Source organism: Schistocerca gregaria, unplaced genomic scaffold (assembly GCF_023897955.1).
Source record: "Schistocerca gregaria isolate iqSchGreg1 unplaced genomic scaffold, iqSchGreg1.2 ptg000273l, whole genome shotgun sequence".
NCBI classification, from domain to species: domain Eukaryota; kingdom Metazoa; phylum Arthropoda; class Insecta; order Orthoptera; family Acrididae; genus Schistocerca; species Schistocerca gregaria.
The window spans coordinates 1,689,977-1,708,042 of NW_026061770.1; the positions used below are offsets into that span (position 1 = coordinate 1,689,977).

At 41.9% G+C, this 18,066-nt stretch overlaps 1 non-coding gene across 1 annotated transcript; it reads left to right on the forward strand.

The window, feature by feature from the left end:
- Positions 1-16,078: 16,078 nt before the first annotated feature.
- Trnat-ugu (transfer RNA threonine (anticodon UGU)) lies at positions 16,079-16,153 on the forward strand. The gene has a single exon. It is a non-coding gene; the product is annotated as a tRNA-Thr (tRNA).
- The last annotated feature ends 1,913 nt before the right edge of the window (positions 16,154-18,066 follow it).

Below are 18,066 nucleotides of genomic sequence, written 5' to 3' on the forward strand. Positions count from 1 at the left end.
TGATCATTCCTACCTATGTAGGTTGGGCTCAACAAAATATTTTCGCATTCGGAAGAGAAAGTTGGTGACTGAAATTTCGTAAAAAGGTCTCGCCATGACGAAAAACGTCTATGCTGTAATGACTTCCATCCCAACTCGTGTATCATATCTGCCACACTCTCTCCCCTATAACGCGATAATACAAAATGAGCTGCCCGTTTTTGCACCCTTTCGATGTCCTCCGTCAATCCCACCTGGTAAGGATCCCACACCGCGCAGCAATATTCTAACAGAGGACGAACGAGTGTAGTGTAAACTGTCTCTTTAGTGGACTTCTTGCATCTTCTAAGTGTCCTGCCAATGAAACGCAACCTTTGGCTGGCCCTCCCGACAATATTATCTATGTGGTCCTTCCAACTGAAGTTGTTCGTAATTTTAACACCCAGGTACTTAGTTGAATTGACAGCCTTGAGAATTGTACTATTTATCGAGTAATCGAATTCTAACGGATTTCTTTTGGATCTCATGTGGATCATCTCACACTTTCCGTTATTTAGCGTCAGCTGCCACCTGACAAACCATACAGCAATCTTTTCTAAATCGCTTTGCAGCTGATACTGGTCTTCGGATGACCTTACTAGACGTTAAATTACAGCATCATCTGCGAACAGTCTAAGAGAACTGCTCAGATTGTCACCCAGGTCATTTATATAGATCAGGAACAGTAGAGGTCCCAGGACGCTTCCCTGGGGAACACCTGATATCACTTTAGTTTTACTCGATGATTTGCCATCTATTACTGCGAACTGCGACCTTCCTGACAGGAAATCACGAATCCAGTCGCACAACTGACACGATACCCCATAGCTCCGCAGCTTGATTAGAAGTCGCTTGTGGGGAACGGTGTCAAAAGCTTTCCGGAAATCTAGAAATACGGAATCAACTTGAGATCCCCTGTCGATAGCGGCCATTACTTCGTGCGAATAAAGAGCTAGCTGCGTTGCACAAGAGCGATGTTTTCTGAAGCCATGCTGATTACGTGTCAATAGATCGTTCCCTTCGAGGTGATTCATAATGTTTGAATACAGTATATGCTCCAAAACCCTACTGCAAACCGACGTCAATGATATAGGTCTGTAGTTAAATGGATTACTCCTACTACCCTTCTTGAACACTGGTGCGACCTGCGCAATTTTCCAATCTGTAGGTATAGATCTATCGGTGAGCGAGCGGTTGTATATGAGTGCTAAGTAGGGAGCTATAGTATCAGCGTAATCTGAAAGGAACCTAATCGGTATACAATCTGGACCTGAAGACTTGCCCGTATCAAGCGATTTGAGTTGCTTCGCAACCCCTAAGGTATCTACTTCTAAGAAACTCATGCTAGCAGATGTTCGTGTTTCAAATTCTGGAATATTCCATTCGTCTTCCCTGGTGAAGGAATTTCGGAAAACTGCGTTCAATAACTCCGCTTTAGCAGCACAGTCGTCGATAACAGTACCATCGGCACTGCGCAGCGAATGTATTGACTGCGTCTTGCCGCTTGTCTACTTTACATACGACCAGAATTTCTTCGGATTTTCTACCAAATTTCGAGACGATGTTTCGTTGTGGAACCTATTAAAGGCATCTCGCATCGAAGTACGTGCCAAATTTCGCGCGTCTGTAAATTTTAGCCCATCTTCGGGATTTCGCGTTCTTCTGAACTTCGCATGTTTTTTCCGTTGCCTCTGCAACAGCGTTCGGACTTTTTTTGTGTACCACGGGGGATCCGTTCCATCTCTTACCAATTTATGAGGTATGAATATCTCAATTGCTGTTGCTACTATGTCTTTGAATTTGAGCCACATCTCGTCTACATTCGCATAGTCAGTTCGGAAGGAATGGAAATTGTCTTTTAGGAAGGCTTCTAGTGGCACTTTATCCGCTTTTTTAAATAAAATTATTTTGCGTTTGTTTCTGATGGATTTGGAAGAAATGGTATTGAGCCTAGCTACAATGACCTTGTGATCACTAATCCCTGTATCAGTCATGATGCTCTCTATCAGCTCTGGATTGTTTGTGGTCAAGAGGTCAAGTGTGTTTTCGCAACCATTTACAATTCGCGTGGGTTCGTGGACTAACTGCTCGAAATAATTTTCGGAGAATGCATTTAGGACAATCTCGGAAGACGTTTTCTGCCTACCACCGGTTTTGAACAAGTATTTTTGCCAACATACCGAGGGTAGGTTGAAATCCCCACCAACTATAACCGTATGAGTTGGGTATTTATTTGTTACGAGACTCAAACTTTCTCTGAACTGTTCCGCAACTGTATCATCGGAGTCTGGGGGTCGGTAGAAGGAGCTAATTATTAACTTAATTCGGCTTTTAAGTATAACCTCCACCCACACCAATTCACACGGAGTATCTACTTCGACTTCACTACAAGATAAACCACTACTGACAGACACAAACACTCCACCACCAATTCTGCCTAATCTATCTTTCCTGAACACCGTCTGAGACTTCGTAAAAATTTCTGCAGAACTTATTTCAGGCTTTAGCCAGCTTTCTGTACCTATAACGATATCAGCTTCTGTGCTTTCTATTAGCGCTTGAAGCTCAGGGACTTTTCCAGCGCAACTACAACAATTTACAACTATAATTCCGACTGTTCCTTGATCCAAGCACGTCCTGTAATTGCCAAGCACCCTTTGACATTGCAGCCCATCCCGCACTTTCCCGAGGCCTTCTAACCTAAAAAAACCGCCCAGTCCACGCCACACAGCCTCCGCTACCCGTGTAGCCGCCAGCTGAGTGTAATGAACTCCTGACCTATTCAGCGGAACCCGAAACCCCACCAGCCTATGGCGCAAGTCAATGAATCTGCAGCCAATAAGGTTGCAAAACCGTCTGAGCCTCTGATTCAGACCCTCCATCCGGCTCTGCACCAAAGGTCCGCAGTCGGTTTTCTCAACGATGCTGCAGATGGTCAGCTCTGCCTTCATCTCGTAAGAAAGACCGGCAGCCTTCACCAAATCAGATAGCCGCTGGAATCCAGAGAGAATTTCCTCAGATCCAAAGCGACACACGTCATTAGTGCCGACATGTGCCACCACCTGCAGCTGGCTGCACCCTGTGCTCTTCATGGCATCCGGAAGGACCCTTTCCACATCAGGAATGACTCCTCCCGGAATGCACACGAAGTGCACACTGGATTTCTTCCCCTCCTTAGCCGCCGTATCCCTAAGGGGCCCCATTACGCGCCTAACATTGGAGCTCCCAACTAATCGATAACTAAAACCTGAATTGTACTGTTTCCTACGGGCTAATTACATCAACCTAGAAGCTTCCTCTATGTTCTACTGTGTTGTTTTTAGTGTCTCTGCATTCCTTAGCACGCGACATAAGTTTGCAGACGATAAATGTAACCGTTTCAGAGAGAAAAGCTGCCAATGTAACGCTCTGGCAATACGTCGATTTGATAGCAAATGACGAAAACGGGCTTATTTCTTAGGTTTTTACTACATATGAACACTTTTCACATTCTCTCGTGTAACGTGGCTTTTAGGCCTCTCTTCATGCAAAATCTTAAGGTCGTCGGTAATGTCAAGGCACCAAAGCCGGATAATAAGTCAATAATCGATTACTAAAACTTAAAGTTTACTGCTTCTTACTGGCTGATTACATCAACTTATAAGCTTCTTCTGTGTTTTACTGTGTTGCTATTAGTACCTCCACATAGCGCAGCACACAACATAAGTTTTCAGACGATGAAGGTAACCACTTCACAGAGAAATTCCAAATTCTGTGTCTGTGTCTACTGCCTGCTCATATTGTTTAAAGCAGGTTGCTCTAAATGCCCAGTGGATCTGATTCCCTTGATACCCATTCTAAACAATCTCGGATTGGGAAAGACCAAGCTCTGCTTATACTTATAGTCTGGGAAGTTGACATATCTTAGACAGTAAAATATGATGGTTAAAGATGTCCACTGAGTATTCCCATATACACTGAAGTTAGCTTTGAACAACAAATTATTAATTGGCCACCTACTCTTGACTCAATAGCTACTAAGATCTTTCACTGGTGAAGGAGGTGACAACGTTGTTACGTCCATTAGAGGCTTCTGTAGTTTGCTGAGAATGATGTGATATAATTGTGCCTTGTGATTTTCTGTGGAGTTCCAGAGTAAGTTCTACACTGGTGCAGGACATCCATTATTGCTGTTCTCATTCGAGGCAATCCTGGATTCTAAATCTCAAGCACCAGAGGATTAGAAACAGTAATGCAACCTCTGTCTTCCTGGCTGTCCACTATTTCAAAGTGCTGTGGTTGACAGTCTCTTCTCATTGTGCAGTGCTTGTAGATTATTGTAAATGGATAAACTGCAATATTTAGAACATCTCATTCTAAACTTTCTAAAGAACGAGACTTTTCTGTCACGACCACTTTTTGTGTGAGGTGATAAATACCAGGAATTTGGTTGTATTTTGAGAACCTAATGGTGACATACATTAGTGTCTGTGTAAATTAATGGAACTGGATTTTTCCTGAGGTCGGCAGTTTTCCGAAGGTCGGCGTTTTCCCACGAGGTCGGCGTTTTACCCCGAGGTCGACGTTTTTCCCTCGAGGTCTGCGTTTTTCCCCGAGGTCGGCGTTTTTTCCCTAGGTCTGCGTTTTTGCACTGAGGTCGGATCGGCGATTTTTTCCCCGAGGTCTAGAAATCTATCGGTATATTGAAAATCCAAAGTATTTTGATGTATATCGAACTATACTGATATGTCAAGTCAACTTGAAACATATATCCGACCACTAGATATCGGTATTTATCGAGATAGCGATATATTTCGATATACCTATTTATTTCGAGAATCGTTTTCTTAGGGGTACAGATTTTTTTCAAGACGTCCATTCTTTCCCATTATCGATTCATTTCGATATATCGACTTATGTCGAAGCACTCATTATATCGAGATGACGATTTATTTCGCGATATCTATCTATATTGAGGCATCCATTTATTTCGAGGTATCAATTGATTTCGAAGTATCCGTTTATGTCGAGATATCGATTTAGTTTGATATACCGAAACAAATCGGGTTGTCTGTTTATTTCGAGCTATCGATATATTTCCATGTATCGGTGTACTTCAGATATCTATTCCTTTCGAGATATCGATATATTTCAAGAAACCTCTATCTCAAGTAATCCATAAATTTCTAGATATTGTATTTTTAGAGATATCTTTATATTACTAGGTACCAATATATTTCAAGATATCGATATATTTCTATACCTCGATTTATCTCGAGATGTCCGTGAGATTCGAGATATCGATCTATATGGTAAGCTGAAATGCGTCTAGATGTCGATATATTTCGGGATATCGAATCATTTCGATGTAGCTGTCTTTTGGAGGTGTCGATTTATTTCGAAGTTTAGATTTTTTTCATGGTGTCGATTTATTTCGAGGTTGCGATTTATTTCGGGTTGGCTATTTATTTCTGGGTGTGGATTTATTTCGAGGTGTCGATATATTTCGAGGTGACGATATATTTCGACGTTACTTGTCGACTGCATCAGCTTAGAACCTATTTCGTACAGAGTGGTGCGACTGCATACCTCAGAAGGCGACATTGATATCCAGACGATGAATGTAAACGTTTCTGAGAGAAAAGCGTCCAATGTGACGAATTGGCACTACGTCATTATGAAAACAAATGACGGAAACGTGAGGTTTCTGCCACTCAAAGTGCTGCCAACTTTCACCCCACCCCCTCCTCACTCTCCCCAGTCGTGGCGATCAGCTGGTGTGATAGAAATGGACACAGGAAAGTAATAACGTTCCATGAAATCCCATTCTAGGGAGGTTCAAGGGTAAATGTTCCAGACGGTTTATTTGCATTAAGACACGCATACTGGACATCTACAATGTCACATCTGCCAGATCGTTTCTATTGTCAGCAGTGGAAAACAAAACAGCGTACTGAAAAAGCCATAGTGAGACGCGGTTTTTGGTAGACGAAATAATAGGAATACTCTAGGCACTGATAATGATGATCTAATGAGAATTCTGGTATTGTTTTGAAAGATGCATTTAAATATGCATTGAACGTAGCTCCAAATTATTTTGAGAATTATAATTGCGTTATGATGGATCTACATTGGAGATTTGGTAATGCAAAACATTTCGATCTGAGAATACTTTACGTGATAGAACGGCATTGACCTTGTGTGTCATTAGGGTAAAGTTAATTTGCCGCCATTAACATAAAATTTATCCGCCATTAACATAAAATCTATTTTTCAGCTTACTTCAATAAGGACTCACTTCAGATGATTGGACAACTAAAGAGAACTCAAACCGTTATTTTAATAGTATTCGTAGGTCCAATGCAGCATTTACCGTGGACAGTCCCTGAGTCAAGACTGTCAGTTTTATGTAGGGAGCACTCCTTTAAGAAAGCACTCCGTGTTCAGGCCACAAGTGGCCAATCAGGACCATCCGACCGCCACGTCATTCTCACTGAGGGTGGAGGAGGAGCTGGCTCTCCCACTCGTTGTGGTAGTTTCCTTTGACTGGAGCCGCTACTATTCGGTCGAGTAGTTCCTCAATTGGCATCGCAAGGCTGAGTGCAACCCGAAAAATGGAAACAGCGCATAGCGGCCCGGATGGTCACCCATCCAAGTGCCGACCACGCCCGAAAGTGCTAAACTTCAGTGATCTGACGGGAACCGGTGTATCCACTGCGGCAAGGCCGTTGCCCCTACCACTTTTACATGATATTTTTGATCGTAGATCAGGTCTGATGGCTAGAAAGAATGGACGTTTACCATGTTATGCACATTTATATTTTCACTACGTCGACACAGCTGGTCCAATTTCGACCAGCGGTGATGGTAGCCATAATGATCGAGCCAAGCATCCTGTGTACATTGGTTGCACCCAAGTGTGTGGGGATCACAGCATTCGTGACATTTAAATTTGTTACTTCTTTGCTACTATATTCGCAATAAATTTTGCAGACAGTATCCGCATATGACGCTGAATGCACCTACAAAATTATATCATTGTACGACACATGTTTCAGGAGATACGTCATAAAAACTCAGGACAAGGCCAGACGCTGCATAGTACGGACGTGGACGCACAGCTGTAAATAAATGCCTGGTCAACACCAAGCTTTTCCGCTAGTCATCTATAAAGATAAAAAATCCCCAATATTGTCCACCAGCATATTTTTGAAAAACCTTTACTTTGTCATCCATTTTTTTTTCCTGTAAAAATCGTAAAAGCCGCATCATTGTGTTTTTAAAAATCGTTTCCTATTGTCATCTCTTTTTATGTATTTTAAACCATTTATCGCTTGTGTAAGCTGTGGCTACAAGTCCATTCCCTTTATGGGGTAATCGAAATAATGAACAACGGAAAAAAGTGTGGGTCAATTTCTTCCTCATTTTTCGGAACTTTTGATAATAGTAAATCGTTGGCTCTTTGAGGGCGTGGTAGGTACATACAAGAGATTAGTGTAAGATTAGAATTTGGGTTAGATACAGTGCCAGGAGGTTCTGTTTCTATCTGGCTAGCTTCAAAGTACTTCACCATCTACTAAGTGATGCGTTTCATTGTGAATGGTGTGGTCTGTGCTAGGTCTACCCTTTACTCCACAATGCTGTTCCTTCGATGCTATTAAAACCAGGATGTTATCAAAATATATGCACAGTGGCAGACTGGAGTCTGCAGAAATATTTCCAGTGGTGGGGAGGGGGGAAGGCGCGTCGGGGCTGGAGTGCATGATTCTGAAACTGGCACTCTGTGTACAAATCAGCTGGTCAGTTACGAGGTGCATCAAGCTACAAGACCCTAACTCTATAAGCGCTACAACTGGTCAAAGCTAAGGTTTAGCAGTATTGTGGAGAATTCTTATCTGGAAGAGTATGAGTATACTGTAACGAATAAAAACTCTTTACTCCAGATTCCAAGGATGGTTAGGGGCGACGGGTGAAAGTGCCCTTTTGCCTATCCTCCCCTCCCCACCTCCTCCCCTCCCACTCCCCTTCCCCCTCGCGGACGCCAATGGCTGGCCCGTTCATTTTGAGAACATCAGAGTTGCAGTAACCTTTCTGAGAAACTGTTCTAGATGTCCTTGCGCATCAATCTTACCACTCACAACAGCAGTGGGAATGTCGGTTATCGCTCAAACAACTGGTTTTCGGCTCTTATCAGTTTCCCAGCCTCACTTTAACCTAATTGTTAAAGCCCGTCACAATACCAGTTCTTGTAATAACCGATTTTCAGTATTTTATTTACATTATTTCCTCTTGTAAACGTAGAAATCAAACAAAGATAAAAATTTTTACTTTCTCAGTTTCTTGATAAATGGAATCAAAACGTCAAATACATTTATGATGACCTGCAGCCGTCCAGAACGAAATTAGAATTATATTAATACCGTCAGCTGCTCACGGGTGTCGATATATATCAACGGGGACAGGTGACAATGTGTGCCTGTCTGGGACTCGAACCCGGGATCTCCTGCTTACATGGCAGGCTCTCTGCCCATCTGAGCCACCGAGGGCACAGACGATAGTGTGACTGCAGGTACTATCTCACGCACGCTTCCCGCGAGACTCACATTCTCACCTTCCATGTCCACGCACTACATTCGTAGTGTCCCACACCAACACATTCATTACTCGTGGAACACATTCTTACCAAGTCCCGTAACAGTTCGGGGAATACTTGTGCATCTTCACAGAAGAAGGTCATGGCTGGTATTGCCAGAACCATATACTTATATGGATATGGACATGTCTTCCACGAGGAATGAGTGTGTTGGAGTGGGACTCTACGACTGTAGTGTATGGACATTCAAGGTAAGAATGTGAGTCTCGCAGGAGGCGTGCGCGAGATAGTCCCTGCAGTCGAACCATACACTGTGCCCTCGGTGGCCTAGATGCATAGAGCGTCTGTCATTTTAGCAAGAGATCCCGGGTTCGAGTCCCGGTCGTGGCACACATTTTCACTTGTCCACGTTGATATTTATCAACGCCCGTGAGCAACTGACGGTATTAATATAATTCTAATTTCTTTAAATTAAATAGTCCAATAAAACTTTGTCCGCTGTTCGCTGTTTCTCTCAAAATATAGCGAGTACTTCTATACCACAGAAAACTGCCAGTATTATCCTACTGATTTTAGTTTTTAGAACTCTGCTCAAAAATTATATTTAAATCGGTTATCACAGCACTATGCGGGCATTACGTATAATCCAGCGATAAAGAGTGAAAACTGCGGCAGGAGAACTCTCTTTTTCGTTTTAATTTATCTGTTAACGGCTAAAAGCAGATAACGTAGACACAGGCAGCAGATCAGGCACTTTGTATTTTTATCCCGAACTATTAATGATTTGTAAAATTTTAACTTTTTTCCTTGTATGATGTCGCAAGTCGACCAAATCGACCATTGTGCTTCACTCGTACTGCATATCGTAAAATACTTCCAGGCTTCGAGATGGTGCCATTCTGTTTTACAACTGACGTTCGACAACAGCGAGAAACTGCGTCCATTCTCGCGCACTGCTTGTATAACAGGCACAGTATTGTCTCGGCAATGTTGGACCAATTCACTTGTTGCTCGTTTCTATCAGCAGTGTTATTAAAGTGGCATACATCACTTTTCCCATTTTTTCTGTAATAACGCAGTATCTCAGAGCTATGGAAATCTTACGAATAAAAATTACTCGTCTTTTTTAAAAAAGGTTTATTTGAAAACTAAAAATTTTACTACGACAACTGTGGCTAATTGGTATATCTGTTTTTACGTGGTTATCAGGAAAATATAAAAAGATACTTGTTATAACCGAGAGCAAACAAATACCGAAAGACATCGGTTATTCAGAACTAAAATACCCATGTCGTTTTAACTGATCGGTTTTTCTATCTCTAAACTGCAGTGTCGCCACAGAAAAGTGTGTCGTTCCATCAATGTACATAGCAACGTTGAGATATGTATGTGTTTATGCGCAATATCGGCAAATGGAAACACGAAGAGGTAATAAGCACATGAGCGATAGAATTTATTTCACAGTCAGAAAAGTCGAGTGACAGACAAGACTGAATCACTGTAATAGAAATTATATGGAAAGCTGTGTAAAGGAAAATTTCCAGTTCTTTCGTGGATTCCAAAATTGAAGCAAATTCCGGGACACCAAGGTGACATAGTCTTATACGGATAGTATTCCATGACTAACGTAATTGGCCCACATACTGTACTGGTATACTGATAATATTACACTACTAAGGTAATTTACCTGAAATAATTTACAAACATGTTACTATAACATTCGCTACTACTCATTACGCTAATTGACCTTCAGCCATTAAGCGCAAGCGCAGATCTCAGTTATGATACGTGCGCCATCCAAAAATTTATCAAGGTGGTAACTCAACACAACTACAAACGATCATTGTGTGCAAAATAAATAGAACACCTCATAAGAAGAACATGACGGGTTTGAATCATTCCCACCGCAAAGGATGAAAAAATCAGGCTTGCACATAAGACCACTTGATAACTAACCAGAAATTCAGATTAGTTGTAGCTTCGGTGACAATCGCCTTTTTTACATTTTCCCCGTAAACTAGATAATTATGAAACGTAACAACTACTCTAAAATATCTGCAGCAACGGACTTGCCGCGGAGGTTGCATCGATTCACGTGAGATCACCGAAGTTAAGTGCGTTGTCGGGCGTTGAAGGCACTTGGATGGGTGATCATCCAGGCCGCCTCATGATGCCAATCGAGGAGCTACTCGACCCAATAGTAGCGGCTCAGGTCAAAGAAAACCATCATAACGACCGGGAGAACAGTGTGCTGATCCCCGCCCCTCCTGTTCACATCCTCCACGGATGATGACACGGCGGTCGGATGGTGCTGTCCCAGTAGGTCACTCGTGGCCTGAAGACGGAGTACTTATAAAGCAACTACTCTCCAGTGGATGGTCGTACTACTGAGACCTTGATGCCTGGCATCAATAACAGATGGCAGCACAAGAGGTTGGCTTACGCCTACTGCCGAATTTTGCGATCTGTCGTAAGCCTGCGTAAGCACGTGGGGCCTTCCGTCTTAAGTGCAAGCATATCCATTGCGTTTTCTGCCGCGCGACTTGAGTGGAATGTTTCATTATTTCTGAAATATTATAGAAATGTTTTTCGTTGTATATCCTCACCATCGGTACTGAATTTACTGTAAAATTACTTGCTCACTTTTCGGAACTTCCGTTCATAGTAAATCGATACTATTTGAAGCCGTGGTAGACACGAGTCTAGTGTGCTTCACCTTCAGCACCTTCTGTGTCAGTCTCGGTTCCTATGTCCCTGATTTCACAACGAACAGTTCGTTGTCTACTGAGTATACTGTCTGTTGCACGACACTATCCCTCCCACGCTGCTAAATGTAGGTCGTCGGCAAAATATGACTGCAGTGGAACAAGGGCGTCTGCAGAAATTTCCCCAGAAGGTGGTGGTGGCATTGTTAGTGGTGTGTGTGTGTGTGTGTGTGTGTGTGTGTGTGTGTGCGTGTGTGTGTGTGTGTGTGTGGAGGCCATTACTATGAAATTCACACAGTCCAGACCGCCAAGGAAAATAAACCTTGAGATTTGGAAAGGTTGTTGATCTTATACCGCTTATACTGCATATTTCGAAATTCCACCTCTAAGGGGGATACACAGGAAATGAAAGGATTTTTGAAACATGTAGCTATTAAGGTAATTTTGAAGCTAGGCAGACGAAAATTTGTATCTGGTTTCTAGGTCAGAAATAAAGAAATATGTGTTCCAGTATTATTGGGAATTTAACCTCTATGAGGTGAAATAGTAGGTGAACATTTTATCTTGAGATAAAAAATTATGGAAGGACTATGGAAGTATTTTTAAGGCTATATCTACGAAAATTGGTATTTGACTTCAAGGTTACAAATAAGAAAATACGTATTTTCGTGTTTTTGGAAGTTCAACCCCTAAGGGGATGAAATAGAGTGAGCTGGTGCGTTTCTGGCGCCAGTTTCCGTCGATCGATGTTTCGATCTTTGAGTCGCGGTCCAGAGGACACTGCTCGCTAACCGACTGTAGTAGTTCTCTGTGCGGCCCAACATCGGGCTTACCGCGCCTACACTGGACACAGTTGCCAACAAATCGCATGCCATCGCCATATAGGTTGGGCCAAAACATGTGTTCCCGAACTCTGTTCAAGGTCTTGTAGAACCCCAAATGATCCCCTACCGCCGAATCGTGGAAATATCTGAGTGCCATGCTAACTCGTTCCTGTGGAATACAGACCTTCCCTTCACCACGGTTGTCTTCCCCTTTACACAAGACACCTCCCCCCCACCCCACCCCCCGAAGACCTCGCCATCCGCCAACTGCTGCCGAATCGGTCCCCACCCGGGGTCCTCGGCCTGTTTGCCGGCTAAGTCGCAGAAGAAGCCGGGTGTCTCGGAGAGAAGGAAATTGACCCCCAGATCCGGCTCCACGTGGCCCTTGCCTTCCCCAGACTCTGCCGCGAACATACGGATAAGAGCGTCGCCAATTCATTGTCTCTGCCACTAATATGGCGAACCTGGAGATAAGTCTCGTCATCTTAACTTCGGTATGATTTTTAGCGATCTTATTAATCAAAGTTTAAGGGCTGGCACTGGCCAAGTAACTCACGGAGGCTCATTGGTTTCAGTCCAGTTGTATTGCTCACCTGTTCTCCAGATAGGGTTGTGTAGTTTATGTCTCAGAAAATTGTCTGCTCTTGATGTGTGTTGTGTTAGAGATAACTGGCAGCGGTCGACGCTAGCATACTGGGAGCAGAGCACCACGGCGGCAGAGAGACATTTGAGGCCATGTCCTCTCCTTTACATCTTGGGTTATGTTGTCACTTTTGCGTGATTCCATCTTTCCGGTGCTGAACTATAGCATCCAAAGTTCAATTGCATTGCCATGTTGAGTATATTTCTATGTCATTCTCTGCCTCGTGGATCTCTTGTATTGATTTGAATCCTTGGTCTGCTCGCGTCTATCGCCAATTGACACGAAATATTGAAGCAACCTTATTTTAAGGGTATTGTCATATAGTCATGTTCTAGTTGTAATCATTCTAAGAATATTGTTGATTAATCAACTGAGTAAGTAAATTTGAAGGTCCGTTTAGTCAAAATTAAAGGACCCCCTTAATTGTTTTAGTCATTTTTATACAGTTTTGTTTAGGAAAGTTGGCAAGCCGAACGTTAAATATCTGTATTCTTACGCTTAATCTGTTTCTCCCCTGATTGCAAGTAGTGAGAGTTCTGCTATGAATTTTATGGACATTTGTGCTATTTAAGTAAAGCTTTACCTAAGTATATATACCTAGTCATATTCAAATTTCAAGTTGTACGGGTCTCGTTCCACTTAACGAAATTTATTTATTATTTGTCCAACTGATCTGGCCTTGTGATTTTATAATGCTTTTGATTGTAATAAAATATGTAGCAACTACAACGGATTACTATTGTGATTTTGGTGTGTCACTACCATACCCCATATCACAGAGGATGAAATGTTTCATGAAATATATGAAAACCTGTTTTTGATACATTGAACGATTAAGAGGGTGGAATATAGGATGTAATGTTCTATGAAAGTATTTCAGTGCGAAAGAGTTTTTAAAGCGAAATCTATGAATATTGTGTTATTGAAAACTACGTGTTTCACTGTTTTTGGAACTACAACCTCCAAGAAGGTGCAATAGGGGCACAGGTTTCACTGACCCATAGCCTTCCAGCCCAACCTGCAAAGTATACGGACTTGAAATTTGATGAAGGTGTAAATCTTACGCTGAAAGCATCATTTAAGAAGAGATTGTTCGAAATTTCACTCCTATGGGGGTGAAACATGGGTTGAAAGTCTTTTTTTTTAAATATGTCCCTATGTCCCTATTGAAGCTATAACTACAAAACTTCGAAAATTGACATTTGGTGTCTCAGTCAGATACAAAAAAGAAACAGGTTTTTAGCATTTTCCGAAATTCTTCCATTGGGGGATAAAATAATTAGTGAAGGTTTTTTGAAAATAAATCATTATTAAAGAACTACTGAAGCATTTTTATAGCTACATCTATGAAAATAGGTATTTGACATCTCGGTTGGATGTAAAAAAAATGTGTTTCGTTGCTCTTGGAAATTTAACTCACTAATAGAGTGAAATAGGGGATGTAATGTTTTATGAAATATTTCACTATGAAAGCATTTTTAGAATTAAATGGATGAAGATTTGAATTTGGCTCCTCGGCTCTAAATAGAAGAATACGTGTTTAATTGTTTTTGAAAACCCAACCCCTAAAGGGTGTGAGATGTTTCAGAAAATGGTTCATTATGAAAGGATTGCTAAATATATCTGACAATTCGTATTCGGCTAATATGTTACAATTTTTAAAAACTACGTGTTTTTCTGGTTTTGGAACTTCGAGCATAAGGGGATGAAAATTTTAATGAAATATTTATTGCGTTATATTAAAATATTTTAAATCTGCATCTATGAAAACCGGTATTTCACTTCTCAATTAGATATAAAGAAATATGCGTTAGGGAATGAAAGACTGTACGGAGATATCACCACAAGAATACAAACGGCTTGATTAACAAAAACCTTGGACTCCAGCTGTCAGCATTGCTTTTTGATCATTCAGTAAAAGACCATGCTTCAACGGCGCTAAGTTTAGAAAGTTTAGAAAGTGTTGCAGTTTATAAAAGACATAAAAAAACGATTAAAGAAAAAAATTCTTTGCAGACCATGAACGGTCTACGCAAGTAAAGAAGCGGATGATAAGCTAGCTCTTTATGCAAATGAGTTGGTCAGTTTAAGTTCCGAGACATGTCATGCAGCAGGAACGGAATCCTATAGTTGTTACGATTGGCTAAAGGAAAAGTTTTGCAGAATCACTCGAAATCACTTCTGCAAGTGGCTAAGAATCTCGTAATAAATAAAAATTCTGTACTCAGAATTCCAAGGTGGGAGATGCAAGATTCCTCCCCCCCCCCCTTCCCCCTCCTCACAATGCTATCCTTCTTTACCTACAGCAAAAAATAAATAAATAAATTAATAAATAAAACTAGAGAAATTTTTACTGTGAAACTATTTGCATACAAGAGAACGGCCCTTGAAATTTAACTCTTCAAAGTTTTAAGCCCTGCTCATTCCGGATATTGATTAGAAAGTGTTAATCCACATGTGAAACCTGAGTATATAATCCCTGTGACATTTGATCAACGGTGTTCCATAAGGACAGGTTCTCATTCAAAACGTTCGAAAATTCAATTTCTTTGTAGTTGCATTTTTTAAAGGTGTACTTGTCTAGACTCTTGGAACAGAAAGTTGTTTTTTTTTAATCCGTGCTTTACAAAAGTTTCTACAGTCCATTGTTTGAAGCAGTGTCACGGCTGCCATGAGCCGCGCGGGGTACCCGCCATGTGTCCAACGCCTTGTCACGGTTCGCGCGGCTCCCCCTGTTGGAGGTTCGAGTCCTCCCTCGGGCATGGTTGTGTGTGTGTTGTCCTTAGCATAAGTTACTGTAAGTAGTGTGTAAACATAGGGACTGATGGTTCAAATGGCTCTGAGCACTTTGGGACTTAACATCTGAGGTCATCAGTTTCCTAGAACTTAGAACGACTTAAACCTAACTAAATTAAGGACATCACACACACCCATGCTCGAGGCAGGATTTGAACCTGCGACCGTAGCGGTCGCGTGGCTCCCGACTGAAGCGCCTACAACCGCTCGGCCACATCGGCCGGTCTATCATGTATTCTAGAAGAGTTGCAAGGTCGTCAGTGGCGCCTGTTCTTTCGAGAGCAGTTACTATCTTCATATCTATGGTTAAACGTTACCCAGCCATTGACCTTCGTCTGTGCGAATGCGCACAGGTTGCCGGAACTCTTACGGGAATCGTCACCTTAGTGTGAGCCAGTAATGAGTGGATGGACAAATACCTATTAAGTACATTACGTATGCGGATTGTGGACGGTTGGGGATGTGAGTCTCACGGGAAGCGTGCGAGGGATAAATTCCTGCAGTCGTGCTGTTCATGTGTGCCCTCGATGGCTCAGATGGATTGAGCGTCTGCCTTGTAAGCAGGTGATTCTGGGTTCGAGTCCCAGTAGGGGCACACTTTTCAGCTGTCCCCATCGAAGTATATCAACAACACCTGTCGGCAGCTGAGGGTTTCAATTAATTATCAGTTGTGAAGGTGATTCGATGAACCCTTTGCCAGGCACTTAAATGTGTTTTGCAGGGTATCCATATAGATGTAGATGATAACTCGTCCCGTGTCGCACGTGCTCAAAATGATTCATACTGCAGAATGCATGCAAACATACTCACCGAAAATACGGACGAATATCAAGTGCAGGCTGCCGAGTGCTGCATATCCAGCTTTGACAGATCGGCTTTTCCTGCCAAGAAGAACAGGAAGTTGCTGTCTAGGAACAATCAGAGGTAGAGGAAGGGTTGATAAATACTCCTTGACTTGCAGACTAAACGTAAATAACGAAAATACATTTTTGGTAAAAATTGGTCAAAACATAATCGGTTGCCCTCCGTATAGGATTAGCTGTTTTGAATATTGAAAATCTGACTTCAGATTCGTTTTCAGCGACATTAAAAATATATATGTAACACTCAGTTCATGCAAATCGAAGTAATAATATAACTAAATGTGTTCCCTAAACTTTGAACACATTTTTTTCGGGTAACTATTTTCTCAGAACGGCATGCAGCATAAATTAAAAGTGGTTCGTTCTCTTAACATCTACCTCTGACCCCTAAAAGTAAACACTTTTCTTAGGAACTTATAGCTATAATATGACATTTGTTAATATTAACTAATTTTTGTGTAGGCATAAGGAGTGAAACAAACCCTCAAAAATCGAACTCAAAGTTCGAATTAGCACTGTATCGTTAAATTTAAGGTTGTTTCATTGCGGTTAGGTATACGCTCCCATAAATTTTATGTTTTATCGACTGATGTTATCCATTTTCAATTTCAGAGGAATAATGTAGTATCAACTGATGTTACCCATTTTTGAATTCAGGTAACATATGAGGTGCCACACTGCACGCGCTCTGCGTACTCCAGTCTCGCAGGCCCTTGATCAAATCATAATTACGGGCGCCATTTTTTATTGAAAATCTAAAATTAAGCTCATAGTATTATCACTCGTAATTCCCAAACAGATCTTTCGAATGTATTTTCATTGTCTCAAAAAGAATTTCAAATGTACCCTTTTTTGCTCATTTGTATGAGAACCTGGCCGTAACGCCGGAATATAGTCACGAGATTTTTTTTCAGAGACGCTGTACGTTCGCGAGAAGACTTTCGTTCTGCGCGTGTCGAAGGACATTCCTCAGATATTACTGTGTGTGTGCTACTCAGTCGTGCCATTTAAGTGTACATCTTTGCATAGTTTTCCTTTCACGATGTAAACAGTGTTCCGCTCAGTTGCTAACTGGCCAGTGAGTGGTTCCGAAGGTGTCGGATGTGCGGTGCGTTCGGTCTGCTAGGACAACAGCAGACTGGCGTGGTGCGATGGCAGAAGCAGACACTTAGGGAGCTAGCTGCTGGGACGCCAGCGAACAATTTATGCCAAGTAAGACGAAGAGGACTATTCTAAAATTACGAGCCGTCTCAAAAGTGTTTACCATTGGTAAATCTTGCTGTTGAGTCTGACAAAACTGGCAGTTTTGCCTAGAGATACATTAGAGAGAGCTACAGGAAATCCCCCCACCCCCCTCAATGAATTTTTGGTTGTGATGACAGGCCGATTGGTAGTGTAGCCCGAGATCTAAGTTAGGTTGGAAGGTGGTAATTTGATTGAGAGTTGTTTACGCCAACGATTATGAATGCCGACTAAACGTTGTGCGAGCAGATTGCCCTGTAGCGTAGCCTAGCGTTTCCGTCCGCGCCACATTTAACACACTTTCTCTAACTGTGTACAAAATTCTCACAACAGCCACGATAACTACGTTTCTGGTGGGGGGAGGGTAGAGTCCACTATGTAACTTTCACTGCAAATTTTAGTA